Source organism: Grus americana, chromosome 1, assembly GCF_028858705.1.
Source record: "Grus americana isolate bGruAme1 chromosome 1, bGruAme1.mat, whole genome shotgun sequence".
Taxonomy (NCBI): Eukaryota; Metazoa; Chordata; class Aves; order Gruiformes; family Gruidae; genus Grus; species Grus americana.
Genome location: NC_072852.1, coordinates 165,249,768 through 165,277,492, shown reverse-complemented (window position 1 = coordinate 165,277,492; position 27,725 = coordinate 165,249,768). Strand labels below are relative to the sequence as shown.

The window sequence follows — 27,725 nt, the reverse complement described above, 5'->3', positions numbered from 1 at the left end:
GGCCAGTCGGGCAGGGGTGGGTTCGGTGTGGCTCTGGGACAGGCTGAGCGTCCGGTCGGTCGTCGGATCGGTAAATTGTTCTCTGTTATCACCCATTGTGAATATCTGTTATCAGTACTGTTGTTGATTGTTTCCCTCTCCCTTGCTGTCCCAGTAACCTGCCCTTATCCCAACCCTCGAGGCTTTGCCGTTGTTTTCCCGTTCTCCTCCCCAGCCCGCCAGGGGAGGGGTGAGTGAGTGGTGCGTGGCACCCAGCTGCTGGCTGGGGCTAAACCACGTCAGTCCTTATATTTGATGATAAGTAGTAGTTTATACACTAGCATTTTTTTTCTCTCAGCTATGTATTTTAAGTAACCTGTCAGGTAAAATCTATAAAATATAGAAAAGCCAAGCAATAAAGATTAAACAGCAGCAAAATAAGACTATATTAAGCACTCAGTTAAGGCTGTTTTCCACTTTCAAGACCTGAATATTTGTCTCTTTATTATATTTAGATGATCAAATTGAATTATATTTACCAAATATGTTATGATTACCAGAAAATGAATTATAAATAAACTTTCATAATTATTTATTTCTGAGAATTACAACTGAACTTTGATCACAGGATGATTCAGGAGTTTAATTAGCTATTAATGCCAAAATAATTTTATTATAATAAGTTTTCTGTACATAGATTTCACTGGAAATGAAAATTATCATCATGGAAATCTGTTACATTTTCATACATTTGGCTAATAAAACTGGGCTGATAACAGCAGGTCATGAAAAGTTCAACAATAAAGTTTCAAAATATTGAAAACATTTTACTAAATTTTAAGATATACTTTTTACTTTAAAACTGTAAGATTGACACAGTAGCACTCTGAAAATTTCACTTGACTAACAGTCAGAAAAAAGTGTCGATAAGATCATTAGATCATATAGAAACAATAACAGAAAAAAATAGTGAACATAGGTGCCAATAATTTTTTTAAATGCCCTGTGAAATTGGTTTCTAAAAAAAAGAAAAAAACCTTTATTCTCATTTAAAAATCATGTATACGTATCAGGTTCCACTACTAAATGAGAGCTACTGATTATGTTGTATTTTTGTAAGTCAGGGCCTTATAAAAATATTTCCTTGAGGAATTAAAATCCTGACAGCTAGCTTTCTCAAGTTTGATAGTTTTTCTTGCAGGCGCAGGGAGTTCTAAAAGCTCTATTTAGGAATAGAACATGAGAAAAAAAATCAGTGAAAGGTTTGAAATGATGCATTTGTTAATTATTATAAATATCAATTAAAATATTTGTATTTGCTGAAATGGTAAGAAAACATCATAATTTTGGCAGTGTTTTGTTTTCCCTGTTACACTTGTTGTTTTCTCCTGCTCTCAAAATTAAACCTTTAGGGAGAAGTGTTATAAGTGAGCTTTGAAATATGTTTATGATGTGCCTCACATTTGCAGTGATATAAAGGAACACACTAAGTTGGTACTGTAACTCAGACCACTTGCAGCAATTTGTGAATTTGAATCCCTAGACAACATTTACCATTACTTTTTTCTTAAATAGACAGTAGAATAGAGAATTGTGTTTAAAAAAGTAGCGTAGGAAACAAGCTTGACTGCAATATAGCAGTTAAGGATAGGTTAATGCTCCTTACAGAATGAAGATTGCAGACATATGGAGAACTGGGCATGAAGAGTTCATATCCATTGCTGATTCTTTCATATTTGAAATGGTAATGGATATGGTATGTCATATGTTAACAGGATGAATAGAGGGCACATGCAAAACTGTAAGAAGAAAATCTAATGATATGTAGGTGTCCTTCATAGTTTGGAGATGGTTGAACCCATCTTGCTTGAACAAGAATTCCCACACAAAGAAAGTCTTTTTTGTAATATTCCTTAAGCTTATTCTGTTATTTGTCTATGGACAGAAAAAAATCACTTTATGGAAACAATATCTCTTTCCATTGACTACAGAGGGCTCCTAGGTGACTAACTTCACATTCAGATGAATGTGAGTCCCAAAAGTTTGGAAAATTCTTGTTTGTCCTCTTTGAAGTTGTCTAGTCTGCTGAACTGAGTGGTAGTATAGGAATTGACAATGCCTTGAAAATAAACTATTGGTGATTTTGCCTTTACTGTAAAAAATGGAAATCCATCTTTCATTTGACTTATTTATAACTTGAAGCAAATAATGAGGAAAGGTCAGGAGACAGGTCTTTTTTTAATGTTACTGAACAACCTCTTTTTCTTCAGATTTCTGAAATTAGCCTTGTTAAAATTAAACACAGGAAAAACAGCTTTTCTTCCCATCTTTTTATAAATGATCTTGAGCAAGTCATTTAAGGGGTTACCACAGAATCACAGAATGGTAGGTGTTGGAAGGGACCTCTGGAGATTATCTGGTCCAACACCCCTGCTAAAGCAGGATCACCTAGAGCAGGTTGCACAGGATTGCATCGAGGTGGGTTTTGAATATCTCCACAGAAGGGGACTCCACAATCTCTCTGGGCAGCCTGTTCCAGTGCTCTGTCATCCTCAAAATGAAGAAATTTTTCCTCATGTTCAGATGGAACTTCCTGTGTTCCAGTTTGTGCCCACTGCCCCTTGTCCTGTCACTGGGCACCACTGAAAAGGATCTGACCCCATCCTCTAGACATCCACCCTTTAGATATTTATAAGCACTAATAAGATCCCCTCTCAGTCTTCTCTTCTCCAGGCAAAACAGACCCAGCTCTCTCAGCCTTTCCTCATACGAGAGATGCTCCAGTTCCCTAATCATCTGTGTAGCCCTCCGCTGGACTCTCTCCAGTAGTTCCTTGTCTTTCTTGAACTGGGGTGCCCAGAATTGGACACAGAACTCCAGATGCGGCCTCACCAGGGCAGAGTTGAGGAGGAGGAGAACCTCCCTTGACCTGCTGGCCACACTCTTCTTAATGCATCCCAGGATACCATTGGCCTTCTTGGCCACAAGGGCACATTGATGGCTCATGCAGAGCTTGTTGTCCACCAGGACTCCCAGGTCTTCTTGGCAGAGCTACTTCCCAGCAGGTCAACTCCTAACCTGTACTGGTGCCTGGGGTTATTCTTCCCTGGGTGCAGGACCCTACACTTGCCCTTATTGAGTTTCATTTTGTTCTTCTCCACCCAATTCTTTAGTCTGTCTGGGTCTCACTGAATGGCAGCACAGCCTTCCAGTTTAGTATCATCAGCAAATTTACTGAGGGTACATTGTCCCCTCGTCCAGGCTGTTGATTAATATCTTGAATAAGACAGGACTCAGTACCCTGGGGCACACCACTAGCTACAGGCCTCCAGCTAGACTGCACAGCTTATCACAACCCTCTGGGCTCTGCCATTCAGCTAGTTCTTGATCCACCTCACCGTCCACTCATCTAACCCACACTTCCTAAGCTTGCTTATGAGGGTGTTATGGGAAACAGTGTTAAAAGCCTTGCTGAAGTCAAGGTAGAAAACATCTACTGCTCTCCCCTCATCCACCCAGCCAGTCATGCTACCATAGATTGGTCAGGCAGGATTTCCCACTGGTGAATCCATGTTGACCATTCCTGATAACTTTCTTTTCCTCCACATGCTTATTGATGTCCCCCAGAATGAGCTGTTCCATCACCTTTCCAGGGATGGAGGTGAGGTTGACTGCCCTGTAGTTTCCTGGGACTTTCTTCTTGCCCTTTTTGAAGACTGGAGTGACAGTGGCTTTCCCCTAGTACTAAGGCACCTCTCTTGTTGTCCATGACCTTTCAAAGATGATGGAGAGTGGCATAGCAATAACATCTGCCAGCTTCCTGAGCACTCGTGGGTGCATCCCATCAGGGCCCATGGATTTGTGGATGTCAAGTTAGCCTAGATGTTCTCTAACCCTATCCTCCTTGACGAAGGGAAGGTCTTATTTTCTCCAGACTTTCTGTTCTACCTCCAGGGTCTGGGATTCCTGAGGGGTGGCCTTAGCAGTAGCAAAGATCAAAGCAAAGAAGGCATTTAGTAGCTCCACCTTCTCTGTATCCTCCATCACCAGGGCACCCACCTCATTCAGCAGCAGGCCCACATTTTCCCTAGTCTTCCTTTTGCTGCTGATGTACTTGAAAAAGCCCTTCTTGTTGTCCTTGACATCCCTTGCCAGATTCAATTCCAAGTAGGCCTTAGCCTTCCTGGTTGCATCCCTGCATACTCTGACCACATTCCTATATTCCTCCCAAGTGGCCAGTCCCTTTTTCCACATTCTGTGAACTTCCTTCTTCCCTTTGAGTTTTTCCAGGAGCTCCTTGCTCATCCACACAGGTCTCCTTCCTCCTTTGCTTGATTTCCTACTCTTCAGGATGCACCGAACTTGAGCTCAGAGGAAGTGGTGCTTGAATATTGACCAGCACTCTTGGACCCCTCCTTCTAGAGCCCTAACCCATGCAATTCATCCAAGCAGGATTTTGAAGAGGCCAAAGGTAGCTCTCCTGAAGTCCAGGGTTGTAATCCTACTTATTGCCCTGCTCCTTCCACACAGGATCCTGAACTCCACCATCTCATGGTCACTGCAGCCAAGGCTGCCCTCAACCTTCACATTCCCAATCAGTCCTCCTTTGTTTGTTAGTACAAGGTCCAGCAGCACCTCTCTCCTTGTGGACTCCTCCACCACCTGTGTCAAAAAGTCATCATCAATGCTCTGCAGGAACCTCCTGGACTGTGTGTGCCTGGCTGTGTTGCCCTTCCAGCAGCTACCAGGGTGGTTGAAGTCCCCCATGAGAACCAGGGCTTCTGATCATGAGGCTACTTCCAGCTGTCTGTAGAAGGCCTCATCAGCTTCCTCATCCTGATCAGGTGGACTGTAGTAAACACCCACAACAGTTACTCGTTACTGGATGAGAATGGTCAGCTTACTAACATGGACATAGATAAAGCACAGACATTTAATGCCTTCTTCACTTCTGTCTTCAACACTGATGATGTGCTCTGGTACCCCAGTTGCCCCGAGTTGGAGGACCGTGACTGCGGTAACGATAAACTCCCAGCTGACCCCAAAATTGTGTGGGACTTGCCACTCCACCTGGATGCGTACAAGTCCATGGGGCCAGATGGGATTCATCCCAAGGTGCTCAGAGAACTGGCTGATGTCATTGTGAGACCTCTCTCAATTATTTTTCAATGGTCTTGGGAATCTGGAGAGGTCCCAGTTGACTGGAAGCTGGCAAACGTTCCAATCTTCAAGAAGGGCAAGAAAGAAGACCCTGTTAACTACAGGCCTGTCAGTCTCAGTGCCTGGTAAAATTATGGAGAAAATTATGCTGGGAGTTTTTGAAAAACACCTGAAGGACAATGCAGTCATTGGTCACAGCCAACACGGGTTCATGAGAGGAAGGGCCTGTTTAACAAACTTAGTTTCCTTTTACAACAAGGTCACCCATCTAGTTGACCAAGGCAAGCCAGTTGACATAATTTTTTTAGAGATCAGGACAGACTGGAGAACTGGGCAATCACCAACCGCATGAGGTTTAACAAGGGCAGGTGCCGGATTCTGCACCTGGGAAGGGGCAACCCTGGCTATACATACAGACTGGGCGATGAGACACTGGAGGACAGCCATGCTGAAAGGGACTTGGGGTCTTGGTCGACAGCAAGTTGAATATGAGTCAACAGTGTGCCCAGGCCAACCGTATCCTGGGGTGCATCAAGCACGGCATTGCTAGCCGGTCTAGGGAAGTGATTGTCCCACTCTACACTGTGCTGGTGTGGCCTCACCTTGAGTACTGCGTGCAGTTTTGGGCACCACAGTACAAAAAGGACATAAAACTATTGGAGAGTATCCAAAGGAGGGCAACAAAGATGGTGAAGGGTCTAGAGGGGAAGACGTATGAGGAGAGGCTGAAGTCTGTTCATTTGTTCAGCCTGGGGAAGAGAAGACTGAGGGGAGACCTCATCACGGCCTACAGCTTCCTCCTGAGGGGGAGCGAAGGGGCAGGTGCTGATCTCCTCCCTCTGGTGACCAGTGATAGAACCCATGGGAACGGAATGAAGCTGCGACGGGGGAGGTTTAGGTTGGATATCAGGAAAAGGTTCTTCACTGAGAGGGTGGTCGGGCACTGGAACAGGCTCCCCAGGGAAGTGGTCACAGCACCGAGCTTGACTGAGTTCAAGAAGTGTCTGGATAACACTCTCAGTCATATGCTCTGATTCGGCTGGTCCTGTGTGGAGCCAGGAGCTGGACTCCGATGATCCTTATGGGTCCCTTCCAACTCAGGACATTCTATGATTCTATGATGCTAACAGTGCCACCCATGTTAGTCTGCCCCTTAATTCTTACTCATAAGCTCTTGATTTGCTCTTCATCCACACCTAGGCAGAGCTTGATACATTCCAGTTGCTCTCTCAGATAAAAAGCAACTCCACCACCTCGCCTTGCTGGCCTGTCTTTCCTAAAAGGTACATAGCCATCCATGACAGCATTCCAGTCATGTGAGCTATCCCACCATGTCTCTGTAATTGCAAAGACATCATGGCCTTGTGACCGCACACAAATCTGTGGTTCTTCCTGTTTATTACCCATGCTGCATGTGTTGGTGTTCAGGCATTTCAGAGAGGTAATCGAGCATGCAGGTTTCCCTGGAAGGGTGCAAGAGAGTCCACCATAGCCATACAAACCGTTGAGGTGGTTGGCTTTCTGGTTCTCGTCTTGGGAGGCAGCTAAGGAACATTTGTTGCTGCTCTGGTTGGCCTGGCTTATTCCTCAGTTGGATGCGATGGCATGAGTATTGCCCCTTTGGACCCTGCCCCCCAAGTCCTTCAGGTTAAATCCCACTTCACCAAGCTGGCCAGCCTGCTGCCAAAGATTCCCTTGCCTTTTCTAGACAGATCCCATCCCACCCCTCCCTAACAGGTCACAGTCATCAAAGAATGTCCCATTGTTGTAAAAGACACAACCCTCATGATGGCACCAGCCACGTAGGCAGGAGCTGATATGCATTATACGTCTGTTCCTGGCTGCCCCCTTTCCTGCAATTGGTAGAATGAAGGAAAAGATACCTTGAGCACCAATGTTTTTCACTCGCACCCCCAGGGCTTTGTAGTCCTCCTTGATTCTGCCCAGGTTCCAGCTTGCATTGTCATTCATGCCCATGTGGAAGAGTAACAGTGGATAGTAGTCTGTGCTCTTGACGAGTTGTGGCACCCTCTTGGCTATGTCTCGGATCTTAGCTCCCAGAAGGCAGCGTACGTCTTGTGAGTCTCTGTCAGACCAGCAGATGAGCACCTCAGTGCCCCTTAACAGGGACTCACCCACTACGAGCACTTGGCATTTCTTTTTAGGGTATCCACTCTGTGCTGCTGGTACAGTTTCTCCTTGCAGACCTTGCTCGTGGGTGTCTATAGCTGTTAAAGCTTCATATGTGGTTTTGGTTGTGAAGCTGGATGGTGGAGACTGAAGCGGAGCCCTTTTTTTTTTTCCTTTGCTCCCTCAGACTGTTTAAATCTCCTGCAGTTGCTCCTGGCAATGCCCAAGCCATGCCAGCCTCACGGGTGAGAGCTGCCAGCTCCTGGTGGGTCTCTCTGCTTGTCCTTGGGTTTCCCTGGCTCCGGGAACCCCCTGTCCGCCTCAGTCTAGCACTCAGCCACAGAACTTACCACTGCTGCCACTGCATTCCTCGCCAACTGTACTGTTTCCTATTCACATCATCTAGTTTCTTCTAAGAGGTGAGTTTACACTGTGATTAATTTCATAAACTAGGTGTTAATCAAGTAACCAGATAATGTCTGTTTCCACAAATGTTTTTAGCATCAGAATACTAGTATTTTTTGTAACTGCGATGATCTAAGGACAAAGGTAGTCACATTTATAGCTTTTAATTAATGATATATTTGGAAAAAACCTGTACAAGCTCTCCAAGGTCCCGTCAGTTCACTAAATAATATGATTGTTGTAATTGCACTTGTCTACACAATTAGACAGAGTAACTGGGAACAAATGAGAAGAGTGAGCATGTAAGCAGTATTAAAAGTACATGTAAAATTGAACCCAAGCAGAGCAAAAAGCAAGGAACAAAAAAGCATTACAACATGTTCCTCACACCAAAGGGAGGAAGAAACCCCCACCATGAACATCTTATTGTTGGAAACTCATCCTAAGCCTCTCTTACTCTTGTAGAAGAAAACAGAAACTATCTTAGGTCCTAGAAGGTCATTGGAAATGTGATATTAACACTAAAGAGGCAGATACTAGGAAGGTTTTTTTCCCCATCTATAACAATTTTAGCTAAAATAATATAGCTTTCCTGTATTAATTAGATAATTTGTGCTTTTAGAGTGTTAAAATGTCACCCGATATAAGAGTAAATTCTAAATTTTTTTATATACGATATATTCCTGTTTTTCTATAAAAAGATTTAGAGTGAACATAATTAATCTTCTGCAGGATTTTATCCTTCTTTACTAATTATTGAACAACCTTCAAGTGACTCTCTTCCCAGCTTTGTTGCCACACTTAAGGCAGGTTGTATGTATGACTTAGTATCTCTGATATCTGCACTCATCCATCAAATGTGGTAGAAACCGTCCATAATTTAAAAGTAATTGGGATCATGTAAGCATTGTTTCATTAGGAAGTGCAGATAAAATCAGTGTATATCATCTTTATCTACCTAATGTTTTTACAACATTATTTTTCAGAAGGCATCCACATTTAAATTATTATAATTTGAGGAGCTGATAGGAAGGTTTTGCCTGTGAAGTCACCCCTCGTGGCTGGAGTCTAGAATCCTCAATTATCTCTATTTATTCATATACAGCAAAGGAGGTAACAGATGCATGCCAGAGGCCTGATGTTACATAGAGACACATTCTGCAAGTCATTTCCTTCATCAGAAGTATTCCTCATTTTCCCCACTACCCAAAATGTACTGTTGCATCAGTGGTAACTCATTTCCATTTATTTTTACCCCAATTCTTCCCTCTGTCCAGAGAAAAATAATAGACCTAAAAAGGCCAAACCCGACTGTGATTCTAAATAGATTGTGAGTAAGCAAAAAAATAAATACAACTATTCTGGTTTTGCCAAATAGGAAAGTAGAACATGTACACAGGCACACATTTTCAGATTTGAAAAGTTGATTAAGTTAGTTCAAAGACTGAGCCTCAAGAGGAAACATTGAACTCATATGAGAACTCTAAAGCCCTAAAATGACCAGAAATCTTAGAATGGAATGGAATAGAAAATAGGATAGGATAGGATAGAAAAAAAGCAAAAATTTGAAAATATTTTAAGCTGGTTTCATATTAATTTTTTAGACATTATCATGGTCTGCTTGTTTGGAATGGCAGTAAATGACATGGTTGCTTTCTCTTCATTACCAAAAGAGAGATGTACAGACATAACTTGTACGTGTCATCTTTTCTTCGTCAAGTCCTAGAATGTATAATGCACATAATCTATCTCATGGTGTAAGTATATCAACCATTCAGTGTGGCATGTAGCCATATTTCAGTAAAAAATGCAATGCCTTATCTCCATCAGATTTTAAAGTCAAGTGGCTGGTGAGCTTCAATTATTTTGCTGTGCATGAGTTTTTTTCCAATTAAGAGAAAACCAACATGTCATTTGGAAGACTTACCCTTTTATCTTCAAATCATCCTTCATGATAGATTTCTACTTGCACATTTCTAAAACAGATAGCAGGTTACAACATGCAGTGTTGCCCCTGCATAGTAATTTCCTTCTGTAGGTCTTCGAACATGAAAACTCTTTGTTCACAAATATAAGTATTACAGAACTCCTTGTCTCCTATGCTGAATAATTTTTGGAGATTATGTTATTAAAATTAAATTATGACATATTATTTAGGAAAGAAGAATAGAACATATTTCTAGTATAAATGCTGAAATGTAAATGAGAACCTTTGCTTAGAATATAGTGTGGTTGAGAAAGGGAATTTTCTAAGGTGTTACACATTTTCGAACATATTATGATAAATTCTATGCATGCTCAGCTCAAAGATTTTCTTTTATAGAGCTTCAGTACATCCATTAATACTGTAGAGTTATTCTGTGGTGACTACAATAATTAAAACTGATTCTTGGCAATGAGTATCATTCCTGAAAGAGATGATACAACCTTTTCGGTATCTTCATTTATTTATTTGACTGATGCATTTTGGAATAGGTAAGAAACTGTTTTAACTTATCAATATGTTGTTTTTCTCTTTTCCATAATAAATAGCAACAGATGTATTTATTACCTATACTATTGCACTCAAAACTAGACATAGGGAAAATGGAACTCATATAGATAGCTAGGGAATTATGGTTCCCCTAATTAAAATCTCAGTTACCAAACTGAAATGCAGCAAAAAGCAACCATTAGTCCGGTTACAATAACACTAATAGTTTGAATCAATACAGAAAAAACTCTTTGATGATAAAACAGTCAAAACTGCTAAACAAAAATTCTTACTGTGCCTACCCCTCTGCCTCAGAGTTGTGCTCACCCTCTGGGATGATCCTCTGGGTCTTCAAGTCAACAGTAGCAATTTCCACTGAGCCAGGGGTGCTGGAGCCCTACCATCAATCTAACATCCCACTCTCTTTGCTGGGAAGTGGTCAACAACTTGGATAGCGCACAACAACCATTCCCCGAGTCCTGCAGTCTCTTTTTGGGGCTGTTTTTAGGGGGTTTCTTATAGCAGTCTGCTTCTTCCTCCTTTGTTCTCTCAAAGTCTTGAATTCACTGGACAGGTCTGCTTACCTTGACCATCACCATAGGGTAGCTGTCTGCCCTCAGCCCCCTGCTGCAAGGTCCCTGGACCTGGCCCGGCTCCCTTGCAGCTGCACCTCTGCCCCAGGGGTGTGTCTGTCTCCTCTGGTGGACTAGTTTCCTGGTTGGCCTTAGCCCAGCCTCATCCTGGGGCTGTGTCTGACCCGGGTTTCCCCTCACCAAGCCTGATCCTGACCACTTCCCATGGGCTGACATCCTGGCCTGGCCTCGGTCCATCCCCATCCCCACAGAGATACCTGATGTCTTGGGCTGTGGTGCCCTGTAAGGATGGGCCGGCATTTGTTAAACACAGACAGTTGTGTTGTGTTATTAACCTTATCATGTAAGGTGTTCACACTCGTGAAGCCAGAACATGTTAAGCTGTCAGATATTTTTTTTAAAACAAACTAAAACCACTTCGGACCACATCAAGCCCAGATAAGCCCTCAGACTCTGCAATCTCGGGCTAATACAAACCCTCTGGCCTTTTATTAATAGTAACAAAATCATATTTACTGAGCTACAACATTAACATTGTGTTATTAAAGAATCTTGATAGTTTTTCTTAAGGTCTAGTCTCATTGCACCGCATAAAACTAAGGCATTTTTACTGTCTGATGTAAAGACTATGAAAAAGTGAAATTGTAGACAAACATCTATAATGTGACTGTGAGATACATACAGATTTTGGAGTCAAAGTCAATAAGCAATTACAAAACCTTTTAAATTCTAATTCTTTTGCTGGGTCACCTTCAGCTCACTCCAATATGTCCTTCTGTGACAGTTCACATAGATCCAGCACTGAAACAAGAAAACTGGGTAATCTGCTTCACTATCTTCTCCTATTCAGCCTTAGAATTATTGTCCATAATTCAAGTGTATGGAGATATTGGATCTACTTTTAACTCTAAGTTACATTTTATATAAAGTGATTGATATAAACTGAAGACTAAACTACCTTTATTCTAATTCTCATGCCTGTGCTTTTTCTTCCATGCTATTTAGATTCCATAACAATTCTTAGAAATCTTTTGAAGGCAGATTGTTACTCCTGACTTGGCCTAAATTTAAAGAACCAACAACATATTTTAAAAAATTACTGTCTTTTAAAGCACCTGAGATAGCTAGCAAAAGAGGTACTACAGAATGATCTCATAATTTTATTATCACAATATTCAGAGGCAAACATAAAACTTGTAGCCTTTCACAGAAGCACATCTGAATCTAGATGATCCATAAATTCAAAGGTTTTTTTAAAGTTCATAGACTTTTGCCACAATGTTCAAAATTACTTGGGTTTTTTGGCTAGCAAGCAGAGTTACTTTTTCTTTTCATCATATACAAAACACAGAGGTTTTGCATGACTGAGAAAAATACATATCTTTTAACAAAAACATGAATCCCTCCTCAGTTTTTTTTTTCCTTCTCTCACATCTTATAATCACAGATGAGCATGTTCCAGCTTCAGGAAATAGATATACAAAGTGACTTATAACACTTCTATATTAAAATGTTCTGTATTCTATAAACAGTGTTATACAGCCCCCATTAGAAATTATTAAAAAAAAAATTAATTACATTTTATATCATGATACTGAACATTACCAGAACCCACTAAGTTTTCTTCAGTTCTAGGTCTTCCAGTGAGACTGAAGGGAGGATGACCTTCCTTATTTCCCCATATCAACCTTCATGTCTCTTTGAAGACTAGTGCAACAGGTGCCCTTCTCATGACATCATGAACCTTCCCCAGTCTCCATGACTGAACACTTTTGAATCAAAATAGTGTGGCCTTCACAATGACAGCAAACAGCTCTCTCAGCACTCTTGGATGCAGCCTGTCTGGAGCTGAGGACTTCTGTGGCTCAAGGTTTCTCAAGTGAATCTAGAATCAATCATCTTCTGCTAATAGCTCCTACTGAATTCCTTGAATCCTGTCTTTATGCACAAAGACCCTGATCTTGTTGTAAAGATCAATGCCAAGGTGGCATTGAGTACCCCAACCTTATCTATGCCCACTGTCACTAAAACAACCACCTCTTTTAGCAGACTTCAGCATTATTTGTAGATAAGAATTAGTGTAAGCTGGGTTTAAGCAGAACACGGACCATTGTGATTATGATTTTATATACACTTTGATTTTATATATGATTTTGTATACACTATATATATGTTTATATACTCTTTAATATACTCAACATGAAATTCCTCACTGATAACATTATAATACAGCAGCAGGCTCAGATTTCCCTTGATTTTTTTTTAACTGCTTTTTTACAGGAGCTTTTTCACAGGAGCTTTTTCTGTTGCCTTTGATATCATTTTTCAGTTTCAATTCTAAGGGAGCTTTGGCTTTGCTGACATCAGCTTTCCATACCTGGGCAAAGTTTCTATATTCTGCATTTGTGTCTTGTCTCCATCTCCTGTGTACATGCTTTTTTGCATTGGAAATCAGTCATGAATTTCTGGTTTAGCCAAGCCAGACTTCTTATACGCCGACTGTAGGCTGGGCAAGGAATGGATAGGGAGCAGCCCCGAGGAGAAGGACTTGGGGGTATTGATTGATGAGAAGCTCAACATGAGCCGGCAGTGTGCACTTGCAGCCCAGAAAGCCAACCGTGTCCTGGGCTGCATCAAAAGAGGTGTGACCAGCAGGTCGAGGGAGGTGATCGTGCCCCTCTACCCCATTCTCGTGAGACTCCACCTGCAGTACTGCATCCAGCTCTGGGGGCCCAGTACAAGAAAGACATGGAGCTGTTGGAGAGAGTCCAGAGGAGGGCCACGAAGCTGATCAGAGGGCTGGAGCACCTCTCCTATGAGGACAGGCTGAGAGAGTTGGGATTGTTCAGCCTGGAGAAGAGAAGGCTCCGGGGAGATCTAATTGCGGCCTTCCAGTACCTGAAGGGGCATACAGGAAAGATGGTGAGGGGCTGTTTATGAGGGAGTGTAGTGACAGGACAAGGGGTAATGGGTTTAAGCTGAAGGAGGGTCGATTTAGATTAGATGTTAGGAAGAAATTCTTTCCTGTGAGAGTGGTGAGGCACTGGAACAGGTTGCCCAGAGAGGTTGTGGAGGCCCCATCCCTGGAAGTGTTTAAGACCAGGTTGGATGAGGCTTTGGGCAACATGGTCTAGTGGAGGGTGTCCCTGCCCACAGCAGGGGGTTTGGAACTAGATGATCTTTGAGGTCCCTTCCAACCCAAACCATTCTATGATTCTATGATTCTATGACTCATTTTCCAGAGTATTGGGATGGACTGTTCTTGTGCTGAGAGGAAATACCCGTAAAGACCTGACAGCTCCCTAGAGCTCCTTTGCCTCTCAGAGCAGTTTCTCAGATGATACCATCTGACAGTTCCCTGAAAAAGCCAAAGTCTGCTCTCTAATGTCCAGGGTCTGTATGCTGCTCTACTTGCGTTCCTCACTGCGCTTGGGATCTTGAACTTCACTGTTTCATGGTTGCTATAGCCAAGGCTAGCACTGATTATCACCAGTTCTTCCTTGCCCACGAGCTGCAGATCCAGGAGTCTTGCATGATAGGTCTGTCTGACATATGTGTTCAGAAGTTGTCCTAAACACCCTCCCAAACTTTCTGGATTGATCATGTCCCATTGGGTTAAGCCTGCGGACGTCAGAGAGGTGTGAGTGCCCCTGTAAGAGACAGGCTCTGTTTGGAGATTCTCTTGAGTTTCTCAAGCCTTTGTTCATTTCTGTTACAAACTCCTATCGCACTGTTACCCTCACTTCTGATCTTGACTCACAAGCTCTTAATTTGCCTATTGACCTTTCTACAGCAAAACTTCATGCATACGACTTCATCATATAAGGGGCAACCTGCCTCATCTCCTGCCATGCCTGTCCTATCTAAAGAGTCAGTATCCATTCATCACAGCACTCCAGGCATACAAGGCATTCCACCTTCTCCAGGTTATCATCATGGTGTCAGAGTCCTGTCTCCACACATGAATCTCATTCTCCATGTAAATATTTGTTTACAGGCACCCCTTTCAACCTGCCTTATCCTTCCAAGGAGTTTTTTCACTCCCATAGACAATTCTCCTGAAACGATTAAATGTAGCCATAACTTAAGATTTTCATACTGCTATTTATTGTCTCCCAAAAACACCACTTCCCTTTGCACACTTTTAAGGGTTTTGTGTTACAAGAATAATTTGGAAAGTCATTCCAAGGATGGTAGAATAATATAAAGTGGTAGGGAGTGACATGATATTAAAGTAAAATTTTCATACTAGTTATTTTAGATTATGAAAAGACTGGAGAGAGGGAAAGGCTTGGCAATGCAGGAGAGAGAGAAGAGGAAAGATACTGACATGTATGGAGAAAGTGGCAAATTAAATTAAAATTTCATGAAGTCAAATAAGGAGAGAAAGGAGTTTTTTTCCATCTTGCCTGTATAATTCATAAAAACCTGAACAGAATTTAACTGAAGTATTATTTTATTAAGGTATACCTTCTCTGAAGGAGGCAAATACAGGACATATCAGAGGGAGGGAAATCTTTATAACTAATAAGCTAGATTTTACCCAGTAAAACTTGCATGGGACTAATGGCAGTGTATGTTTTTATTATTATTTTATGGTTCACGTATTTTAACTGTTATTTAGCAGCACCAAATTCCCAAATGCACATTGTGAATTTGTGTGTGTGTGTAAATGAATTGTTATGATATAAAGTTTTGATAAAATATACATATAAATATAAATAATTGTGGGGTCAGTCCCTAGATTTACAATATCTACTACTTATTTACATTTGAGACTGGATTATTTAAATAATATAAATGCATTTAACACATATTAGAGAAATATGGCTATGATACCATTGTCATGGGTATTTATACATATTCATGATTCTTACATGCACTATATTTCTCTGATTTCTTTTCACTTGAGCCTCTAACAATTTTTAGGAGGGAATAAAAAACTACCATTTTTCTTCATCCAGATCATCTTGCACATATTTCAGTACAAGTCACTAACTCTCATTATTACTTTACTTTCCCTTAGTGAGCATAAGACCACTGTATTACCTTTCTAAGTTGTCTCAGAAGGATCATTCAAAACAATTTAAGAACTAAATGTTCAAGTCTGTTTAATTCATTCAGATTATCCTAAAAGACCACATTTTTTCCCCTAGTCCCACCTTTTATAACATCAGTAAAACAATAAATATTCTTATCTTGCTCTTTATTTAGTGACCATTTTAAAGTGAAAAACCTAACGTCTTATTACTATTTTAAATACATACTTTGGGGAAATAATCCCATAAAATAAATTAAAATATAACAAATTATGGTAAATATATAAAATCCACTTCCTTTTTTTCTTTCTTTAGATACAGATCAGTACAATGTTATTAAATTTTATAGAGTGATGCTTTCTTAATCTATGTGTTCTGAATCAGACTTGCAATACACTCAGAAATGAAATGGAAATGGATTTATGACTATATAATCTATTCGATAAGTAATACAGCTAGTTTGGGGAAGCTGAAATATTTTCTATTGATTAATAACTAATCCAGAAGTAAATTTTTTTTCTGACTTCAGTCTTAACAGATATACTGATTTATTTATACTGGCATATGTCTTCTTATATTATAACATGGGTTTTGAGCTTTAACAATAATAAGCATACCTGCTAAATTTCAGTACCTATATTGGAAGTAAAAATTCATGCCATCTTTCTTCACAAAAGATTAGGATGAGATGGTGATTAAGGACTCATTTAATTTAACTTCCTCAGTGTGGTGGGTTGACCCTGGCTGGGGGCCAGGTGCCCACCAGAGCCACTCTCTCACTCCCCTCATTCACTAGACAGGGGAGAAAAAGTACAACGAAAAGCTCGTGGGTCGAGATAAGGGCAGGGAGAGATCACTCACTAATTATCGTCACGAGCAAAACAGACTGAACTTAGAGAGGGAATTCATCTAATTTATTACTAGGCAAAACAGAGTAGAGGAATGAGAAATAAAATCAAATCTTAAAACACCTCCCCCCACCCCTCCCATCTTCCCGGGCTCGACTTCACTCCCGGCTTCAACCTCCTCCCCCCTCAGCGGCACAGGGGGACAGGGAATGGGGGTTACGGTCAGTTCATCACACGTTGTTTCTGCCGCTCCTTCATCCTCAGGGGGAGGACTCCTCTCATTGTTCCCCTGCTCCAGCATGGAGTCTCTCCCACGGGCTACAGTCCCTCACAACCTTCTCCAACGTGGGTCTCTTGCACGGGGCGCAGACCTTCAGGAACAAACTGCTCCAGCGTGGGATCCCCCACGGGGTCACAAGTCCTGCCAGCAAACCTGCCCTGGCGTGGGCTCCCCTCTTCACGGGTCCACCGGTCCGGCCTGGAACTTGCTCCAGCGTGGGCTTCCCACAGGCCACAGCCTCCTTCAGGTGCCTCCACCTGCTCCGGCATGGGGTCCTCCACGGGCTGCAGGTGGAATCTCTACACCCCCTCATCCTTCCTCCATGGGCTGCAGGGGGACAGCCTGCTTCACCATGGTCTTCACCACGGGCTGCAGGGGGATCTCTGCTCCGGCGCCTGGAGCACCTCCTGCCCCTCCTTCTGCACTGACCTTGGTGTCTGCAGAGTTTCTTACATCTTCTCACTCCTCTCTCCAGCTGCAAAAGCTCTCTCTGTAACTGTTTTTTCCCTTCTTAAATATGTTATCACAGAGGGGCTGATTGGCTTGGCCTTGGCCAGCAGCGGGCCTGTCTTGGAGCCGGCTGGCGTTGGCTCTATCAGACACAGGGGGAGCTTCTAGCAGCTTCTCACAGAAGCCACCCCTGTAGCCCCCCCGCCCCGCCACAAACCTTGCCACGCAAACCCAACACACTCAGCAAAGTTAAAGGTATGCTTCAATAAATAAAAAAATATATAACTGATTTTATTTTAAGAGTCTGAGACAGATGTTGTCTTATGGCTGACAGGTCAATCCTAATAAAGCTAACAGTCTGACAATCAAGTCAGAAAAGAGCCTATACAGATCAATCATCACCCAGAAAAGCTAATGGAAAGTCTCCTAAACTAAATAAACACAATGATAATTTTACCTTGTGTATAATAAAATAAACCTTCGATTTTAGACAATTTTAAATATTTTTGAATGTGTGTTTATGTGTAATTAACCTATACATAATATATATAATGATATATATAACTCTATATTTAGATGTATAGTGAAACTGTATATTGTAATGTAGCTTTTATTGCAACACTTATGCTCAGTATTGTAAAAATCAAAATGACACAAACAAGCTGCCACAAGAACAAGAAAATCTGAATGTGTGATTTATCTTCTCTCCCTAGAGCATGTCAAGACATTCTGTAATCCCTGAATAGATTTGTAGTTCTCCTCAAACTTTATGTTTATCAGGTAATATCAGGAAACTTAAAACTTATCAGGAAAAAGTTTTAATACCATCAACTAATTATAGAGATAGTTGGATAGGTATCTCAGAATACCTCTCCATGTATTCTTGCAAATACATGAAGGCTCCCTTTATCTAGATTCAAGCAAACTTCAAGCTGTTTAACTATGTGTCCTAGATCTGACTCGGATGGAGCTCATTTTCTTCCCAGCAGTCCATAAGGAGCTGTGGTTTAGATTTGTGACTAAAACAGTGATGATAACACACTGAAGTTTGGGTTATTGTTGAACAGTGTTTGCTTCTCATTCTGCCCCAACAGCAAGCAAGAGTGAGGGGGTGGGCAAGAGGTTGGGAGGGGACATAGTTGAGAAAGCTGACCCAAACTGACCAAAAGAATATTCCATTCTGTAAAACATCACGTTCAGCAAGAAAATTGGGGGCATAGTCTTTCCAAAGCAGCTGTTTCTCAGGACTCTCTGGTCATCAGTCTACTTGGAGGAAGTGGTGAGTAACTATATTTGAATCACTTGGTTTTGGGGTTATTTGGTTTGGGGTGTTTTTCCTTGTTTGTTGTTTTTGGGTTTTGGTTTTGTTTTTTTCCTTCACCTATTAAACCATCTTCATCTTGACCCATGAGTTTTCAGCTTTTGTTCTGCTTCACTCCCCCATCTTGCTGGGAGGAGGCAGATGGTGAGTGAGTGGCTGTGTGGGTGCTTAGTTGCTGGCTGGGGTTAAACCACCAAAGCCCTTTTTGGCAGCCACTGTGGCTCTTGAATCGTTTTAGATAATGACAGTTTTCACTGGAATATGCTACACTGAATTTATAGTTGTTATAACTGTTTAGCTGGTACTTTTAGTGGGTTGTTGCTGTTGCTTGTCACAATGTTGACTGGTTTGCTTTCAATACTGTTTTCTTTGTTCCTTCACCTGCTCTGTGGTGTGCTCCCTCTCTTGCTGTACATCAAACTCCAAAGTGGCCACTTTTGGCTTTTTCTGTTTGCTGTGTTGTTTATCAATTTGTTTGACTTTGCCTGGGAGAGCTATGATAAAAGCACTGGCCTTTAGCCTAATCTGCTATTTGGGCCCTGCACTGCTGCCATCTCAGTACTCTGGGAACCAAATTGTGGATATAGTTAGCAATTACACTTTTCTCCTCTTTTCCTCTGGAAGCCAATTTGTGGGAGAAATGAAGAATGGCACCACCCCCTTCTCCTCTAGGGTAGATGTTTCCTGCCTTGTTGCAGTGGCCCTTCAGTCTCTTGAACATCCCTATGTAACCAGAATGCTTTTATTGGTTTATGCAATGAGTCAGATTTTGGCTTTTCCTAAGGTTAAACAACCAGTTGGAATGCCACACAGGGATTTGCTCTGAGGCAGCCAATTTATGGATGGCAAGGTGTGTGGGAGAATTTAGGCAGATGCTTGGAGTGTTTTTCACCTCTGATGGTCTGGGACTTCATGCCTGAACAGGTGTAGTATCCTATTGAAGTGGCAAACCATACAACAAAAAAGGATGCCTTGCCTACACCAAAGAGATGCAAATTCTAGCACCAAGTTGGGACATAGCCTACACCTTATTGAGTCTGTGTTCTGCACCCTTAAAAGGGCAAGAGGGTCTTTGGATCTGAGGACATACAAATGAACTCTGTGGCTAAACCAGAGGTTCAGGCCTTGATTATAACTCTCTCCTGTAGTCAAGAAGAAACAATGGAAGCAGAGGTTAGTAAGGGAAGAAAATGTTTATCCTGAGAGGGAGAATGAGGAAGAATCAGAAGAGGCAGCCTCTTCTACAGCTGAATAGCCACAGGAACAGGAGAGGGATGAGACAGAAACCAGAAACAAGTGCACTCTTTCTCTTTCAACAACTGGTCAGCAGAACTCTGATAAGAGAGATTAAGTCTATATGAAGGTGGCAGTGAAGGAACTCTAGAAACTCCAGGAACACAGAAGACACAGGCTAAAGTCATAATTCTGTGCCTGGCGGAACTAAGAGGGAGTTTCTCAGGCAAGACTTATCAGTGATATGTTATGTTCTGTGTGCTGTAATTTTTTCACCTTTTTCTCACCTGACTTCTAACTATAAATTCTAGCTTAAATGCAGCCAAAGAAACCTCCTAGATGAAATTTTTGATTAAAACAGACACATCCGCGCACTCTAACAGACTGTGAGCTGACTGACCACTTCTGAGTGGGAGGGTTATTGTTTTCCTTGCCTTTTTGTTTTTCAGTCTTTAGGTGAACCATCATGACAAAAGTCTGTGATTCAGTTGCCTAAAGATGTCAGATACATAGTATCATCTGACATAGCCTAGGGTATGTTGCTTAATTTCTCATTGCCAGGTCAGAGGGCACTGGTCACTTCTGTCATACCTCCACATTCTGTTTCTGTTTAGATGTTTGAACTGTCCTCAGAATGCAGGACATGAACTGATATGGTAACGAGCCTTTGAATGGTCAAAACTCTTTGTGTTTCTTTTTTTTTTTTTTCATGCTTTTAAACAATCTTTTGCAAACACATTGCATGCGTGAAGGAAAAGGAGGTGAGAAAGTAGGCATGAGAGGACTTAAATTTGGAGGAAGTTCTTTTTGAAGTCATAGTCTTTGATCTCCCACTTGGATTTTTGTTTCTTTTTTCTTGCCAATGCACATTTGCTTTCTTCATCTTCTGGGATTTGTTGTGGGTTTTTTTTTCCTTCTTTCTAGTTAAAATATTTAATAAAAATCCTTACTTAATTTTTATTTATTTTTATCAATTTGGCATATTTGTTATTTTTAATGTATGGCAATATTCCATAATTTTAGTACTGGAGAAGTATTTATGGTTTTTTTTACAATATACTATTTATAAGGTATAAACAAGTAGAATTTGCTCACTGTGTATAATTCAAGTTCAAAATATTTTAAGTCTAGAATTTCAATGCCAATAATAAAATCAATACTAAACCTTTTTTAAATAAACTCCTTGTGGATGTTAGAAGCAAAAATAGCAGGAGACAGAATGCCTGTTTCGAGAAAGAACACCAATAACTATGCTCTTTCTGAGGAGCTAGTTTATTCTCTATGATCTAAGTAACAATAAAATCAGGTATAAAAGAAAATTAGCAGTTAAAGCAACAAAAGGTTTATTTTTCGCCTAACTGAATCATGCTGACTCCTCAAGTGCAGAAGGAACAGATAAAGTTTTTATATACTTTTTTTTTCCTTTGCTGAGTCTCTGTTTTTACCAGCTGCCTGCAATCTCAGAAGCTAAGCACTGTTGAGTAGATTAGTCTTATTTTTGAGAGGTGTGGTGTTCACTGCAACTGCTGACTGTAGCTCACCTCCAGTCTGCACTTGTAGTCTTCCTAGATAGTCATATTGATCTTTTCGGAGAAGCTAAGTCTTTCTGTTCTCATCAAACATCAGATCAATCTGGACTATCTGTTATTTCTCCATGCTGCTTCTACAGCTATTCTTTCAAACACGCTCCTAACATGTAGTCTAAGAACACCCATGAGGATATCATCATGTCTTAGTCACGCTGAGAAGTACTATCCCCCAAGAATCTCATCACTCTATTAGTGGTTATAGTAACAAGATCTGAATGGTACAATCCTGAAAGCTAAAGACTGAGAACAGTAGTTCTGAGAATAAGATGATATATCTGCCAAACAGAGTTATGGGCTAGGGGCATAACTTTGTTTTTATATCAAGGAAGAACAAGAAATAAATCTCTGTCTAACAGGTCACTGAGATTTTTTTCATTTTATACAGACCCCGCAGTTTCATGTGACATAATTTCTGATTCCAAAAATATCCTGTATATTTCATATGCCTCACTGAGTGCAATTGCTGGTATTGAAATACTCATTAAGCTAGCTAAGCATCTGAGCATCACCCTCTAGCCCCTTGTTCCTTCCACCCCCATGACAAAGTGGTGAGCACAATGTGTACCTTTTCTGTTCCTGATAAAAGAACTGACAGAATTCAGAGTCTGTAATATACTTTCAAATTCAATTAGGAGCTGATGTGTTTCCATGGTGTATTATGGGAGATATTGTGCATAGCACTTCCTGCAGTCCAATCAAGATAATTCTTTCTTACAATGGCAAAAATAGATGCATGTCACTATCTTTTCTGATTGAATCAATTTTGCTTGTAGTAGTAAAAAAATCTACTGGAGAAAGCATGGTTTCATGTTAAAAACTAGATTATCTTTTTATTGGGAAGTAAATCACTTGTACTGGGTCTGCCCAGGATGGAGCTAACTTTCTTCATAGCAGCATGTATAGTGCTGTGTTTTCGGTTGCTAGCTAAACCAGTGTTGGTAACACGCAAGTGTTTTGGCTAATGCTAAACTTTACTTGCAACAGCATCAAGGTCTTCTAATTTACTCTTTCTCCATCTCTTTTTTTTCCTTCTTTTTTTCCTTATTCCAGGCAAGTGCTGGAAACAGAACAAAAATTAGGAGGGAACATAGCTGGGACAGCTGACTGGAAATTGGATAAAGGGATATTCCACACTATATAATGTAATGCTCATCAATAAAAACTGGTTGCAGAGTGAAAAACAGTGTTGTCCTCAAACATGTCTCTTGTTTGGAGAATGGCTAGACATCAGTCTGCTTGTGAGAGGTGGTAAACAACTGCCTTTGCATCACCTGTTTCCTCTTTCCTTCACTTATTAAACTGTCTTTATGTTGACCCATGAGTTTTTAGCTTTTGCTCTTCTTCTCTCTCCATCCTGCTTGGGAGGGGGAGAGTCAGAGCCACTGTGTGTGCTTAGCTGTTGGCAGGGGTCAACTCATCACATCATTCTACAAAAATATCAGAATCATTCTTGATAACGTAAGCCTTTGAAAGCTATGAAAATTCCATGTGTTTATTTTTATTTTGGTTTTTGTTTGTTGCAGATTTAGCCACTGAACTATGTAGCTGATTTGAATTTTCTATTCTGTATCAATCTTCCTATGTTATAATTTCTGCAATTGATAGCAAAAGTTAAAAAAAAAACCCCACCCCAAAACAGCTCATTAGTGTCTTAACTGTAATAGAAGTACAAAATAGTATTTTTTCAGAGAATTCTATAAGTAGGAAAGACACTAGAGGTTGAATTTACTTGACCAGATTTACATGTGACAGCACACCTGAATTTTCTGTATTTTAAAGATTTTTTTCTCTTTTATTTGAATTCAGATGAAACCCAGCTGTAAATGTTGAAAATCTTTATGTTCTTTTCTTCTCTTTTTAAGGAATGTGTCCTGACCAAAGTTCTGGTGCCATCCATTAAGAGTTAAACCTCACAAAGTTTTCTGACTACTGTGATGATAAGATTATTCAACTCACAAAGGAGCTACTCTGCTGGCAGACAAGCTCTGTGTAGGGAAACCTAAAGTAAATCTCTCATAAATTAATCTCAGGACAGTACGAATTTGAGAGGTTATGGAGGAGTTCAGATATAGTGTTTGATAGTGTTAGGCCAGAAGACCAAATAAGAGTGAGTCTGAGTCTCCAGAGCTGTAGACAGAGTACTTAATTTGGAGAAGTCAGAGCTACGGTTCCTCTGAGCCATCCATTCATTTTCCATTAGACACTAATGCAGGTATGATTCCGTGGGCAGTTTCTAGCACTCATGAATGTGAATTTCCCTCGTACAGCCAGGCACCACCATTAATTCGGGTTTTGGCTTAGCTTTCCAACCCTGTTTTTATTTTCCTCTTTTGCTATAAAAATGGCTTTTGTTATTGGGAATTTTATTGATCTGAATGTTATTAGAGGTTGACCTGACTTTTTGTTTAAAAAGTTGAGACTTATAAATTATAGGCCTGTTTCTTCCATCCAGTTTGCACATCAGGTTTTTTTATTCTGAAATATAGCAAAATTTGTTGAGTAATTGAACAACAAAATATGAGAAATCAGCTCTCATAAGAGTAATTGGAGATGATGAAAAAAGCAGTGTCAAGGTTTGGGAAATTTGAAAACTTGAGTATTGTGCTGTCAGTATTAGCAAACTGACTGATATTGAGACTTTTATTATTATTGTTATTCTGTATATCTACATCTCATAATTTGTTGTAGATTTTTCATTTCTTTAGCATTTCTTACATGAACTGTAACATTTTCTAGAAAATGATTTTTCTGTGAAAATAATGCATTTCTTCCATAATTAGACGTGTCAAGTATAAACATAGAACTGAAGAAAAGAAAAAAAAAGGAAAATAAAACAAGAACGTACGTCTTCTGTGTCAGAAACAAGACTTGACAGTGTAAAACCTAAACTGAGAAGAGCACAGAGTATAGACACATTGGCTCCTGTGCATAGTCTGACTTCATGTATTCAGCCCATGCATAGAAATGAAGCAACACAGCTGGGAGCCACTGCCTGGAAATAGCCTGTTATCAGAAACCTGGCATAAGTGATGGAATTTCACAAGCAAGGAATATGTGTTGTTCATTTTAATGACAACAACTTGTGCAGTAAGAGCATCTGGTTCCTGAGAATATGGCTTTGCTTATGTCTCAGTATGTATGCTTTGTCTTGTTGCTTACCCAGGTGATTTAGTACAACATTAACATGGGCTAAATTTCATTGGACTGGAAAAGGATCATTAAAGTATTTCAGAAGTAAAAAAAAGGATCTCTTGCAGATTTCACTCTGCGCTGAAAATACCATTATGCTACACTATATTTCAGACACTTGCAGTCAGTCCTCTGTTGCAATTAAAATTGGACAAGCTGACAATAGCCTTTCAGATTTTAAAAAGATACATATGTTTTTTTCTGTTGAAATTATATTTCTAAAAACTCTAGAATACTCATTTATCATACAGTGCTATACTCAGCTCTTTTAGCTCATAAGCAAGCACAGACCTATTGTTCAGCTTGATTCTCATCAAAGAGATTATTGTCTGCTTGGCAAAGAAAGAACTGAAGGAGACATGTAAAGAAGGTAAGTTATAATTTAAATAAGAAACCCTCAGAGTAATTATTTGACTAATGAGAACCCGGTAATACTGCTGCTTCTGACAGCTTAAGTTAAAACTTAGTTAAAGCAATGAAACAAAACCACTGTTTATATATGTTGGTGTCTGCTAGGCTAAATGATTAAAGATTTATTTCTACCAACACGAAGGAGCAGAGAGGGGCAAGGGCAGGCGGGGGAGCCCCAATAACCCGCTCAGAGAGACGAGCCCCTGCCCCAGCCCTCCTGGGGCTGTCCCCAGAGAGCCCCAGCCCCATGGGCCAGGGGGGCCACCCGTCACCCTGAGTCAGCGGCGGAGGCTCTCCAAATCACCTTCAAGACTGAGGGGAGGTTTACTGATTTGCAATGTTTAGGTGAGGAACACAGGCAAGGAAAGGGGGAGATATCAGTGTGGGGAAAATAGAGCAATAAGAAGTCAAAAAGGGCCAGTCTGTTAGAATCACTCAGGTGTTTGTCCTTAACATTATTTGCATACCTGCACAATTCTCAATTTTTTTAAAGATTTCTGGGGACTATGGCATATCCATAAACCATATTAACCGAAGACTGACACTCCCTATGTTCCATCTTGCATCCAACTTGAACAAAATGACCTAAAAAAAAGAGAATACTGTAATTCATGGAAAAAACACACCAACATGTTATAAAACTGCACAGAATTTTCCTGACTGAAGCAGGACCATGAAGCAGAATGGCAATACTTGGGAATGCAAGAATCTATTCCGTGGGTAATGAAACCTGGAGGGAAAGGGAAAAGAGGAACAACACCTGGAAATACTAAAATGACACCGAGGTATCAAGTGTTGGTTTAGTAACATGTTGCTCTCTGCCACATGGGTAATTGATTACAATGTAAAAGGGGTTTCATTTTTTCAGTTTTTTCCTGCTTTTGGTTATTTTTAAGATCTCAAGATAAACTGACATTACCTACAGTTTCATCGTGGTCAATGATTTCAAAACTGAAGCTGGCATGGTAAACTTTAGTTAAATCAACTATTTGTGAATAAAAGTCTCAGAGGACATCCTGTATCTTTGGTTGTGTATAAGAGAGATTTGCAGGATAAAATGTTTTATAATATTAAGAAGCAAGCTGAATTGAAATCAAACAGATATTTGTGTTCTGGTTTTGGCTGAGTTAATTTATATATATATATATATGTATGAAAATTATATGTATATTATTGTTATTATCTTTTTTTTTATCCTATTAGTCCGTCTTTAACTCAACCCTCAATTTTTTTTTCCATTCTTCTTCACATGCCCTTGAGGGGGGGAGGGGTGAGCAAGTGGCTGTGTGGTACTCACTTACCAGCTAGGGTTAAACCATGACAATTTATTAAAGTTTGTCCTTCACAAAAGAAAAAAAAAAAAACACCCAAAGACAAAACAACAAACCCAACAAAAAATCTAATACAATACAGCTGAAACTGCTTGTGCTGCTGAATTAGCCCTTTCTACTATGCTGTTTCACACTTCTGCATAGGAATTTAGTTATGGAGTTCTTCATAAGTATTACATTATCTTTACCATTCTGGCCTGAAACCCTTGGTCATTTACTCAAATGAGGTTCTTGTCTATCATAAAAAAGAAATAATATCTGTTTACAGACCCTTCTTAGTTTTTCTTAATTTCTTCTCTTCAGTCATTTGTAAATATTTATACTTGTTAGAGAGTTACAGGACTAACAGAACAATAGCGTATTCTTAGCCTTCATGTGACAACAAATATCATGTAACCAGTAATATATCTTTTAACACCAAAATCTTATTCTGCAATAATAAGGCACTCATCAGAAAAATGAAAGGTAAAATTTTCAAAAAGTATATAACCAGCTGCGCTTAGAAAAGCCATTCTTTTCTTCATTTTTATCATTTACTGCATGAAGGATCTGATATAAAAATCAGTCTTTACAAAATTGGTACCGGTATGTGGAGAAGGGACTCTACAGGTACCAAGTTTGTGGTTAAAACCCCATAATTCGTATGAAAAAATGCAGTATACTTTCCTTCCCCCCCCCTCCCCCGTTCTCTAAATATTAAATTTATTTACAGAAAAATACTAGAAAACTGTCCACATTATTCATGCTTTGAATTGCATAACAGCACCTTCTGTGTCTGAGGAGATGTCAGGGTTCTGGCTAGATGCTAATTTCTTGATGAAAGAAGTGGATGTGGCTAAATATATTTCACGTTACTCACTGAATAATTTACTTTAACAATTATTTTTGTTTGTGTGACTAATCTCATAACTGATTACATTTTTTGTTAAGTGGTGGACAAATTAATTTTCTACATCAAATGAGTTGGTTTTTTTCAGGTACTGCAATGGCTTAAAACATTCTCCATGTGAGACCCGATATAAATGAATATTTATATTTTATGCACTTGGAAAGTCATCCAGAATTAATCCAGAAAACAATAAATATTTGAAAAACAAAGCAAGCAAGCAAGCAAACAAAAAAGCACAACAACCGTTTCATAGTTCATGTGTATATTTTTCACATGTTCCTTTTTTTCTGAGGAAGCTCCTAGAAAACAGAATAAAAGGCAGTGCAGAAACAGCTGAGATAAGCCTGAAGAACTGGTTCTGTGAATCTCTACTGTTTAGTCTTTTCTGTATCTTGCCTGTTTGAG

General features: G+C 40.2%; 1 long non-coding RNA gene across 2 annotated transcripts; it reads left to right on the top strand.

The window, feature by feature from the left end:
- On the top strand, positions 1–26,327 carry LOC129196681 (uncharacterized). Of its 2 annotated transcripts, XR_008574191.1 has the most exons (5): positions 1–70; positions 7,457–7,688; positions 12,370–12,619; positions 22,551–25,059; positions 25,594–26,327. It is a non-coding gene; the product is annotated as an uncharacterized LOC129196681 (long non-coding RNA). The 2 variants fall into 2 exon arrangements; XR_008574192.1 differs by lacking the exon at positions 12,370–12,619.
- The last annotated feature ends 1,398 nt before the right edge of the window (positions 26,328–27,725 follow it).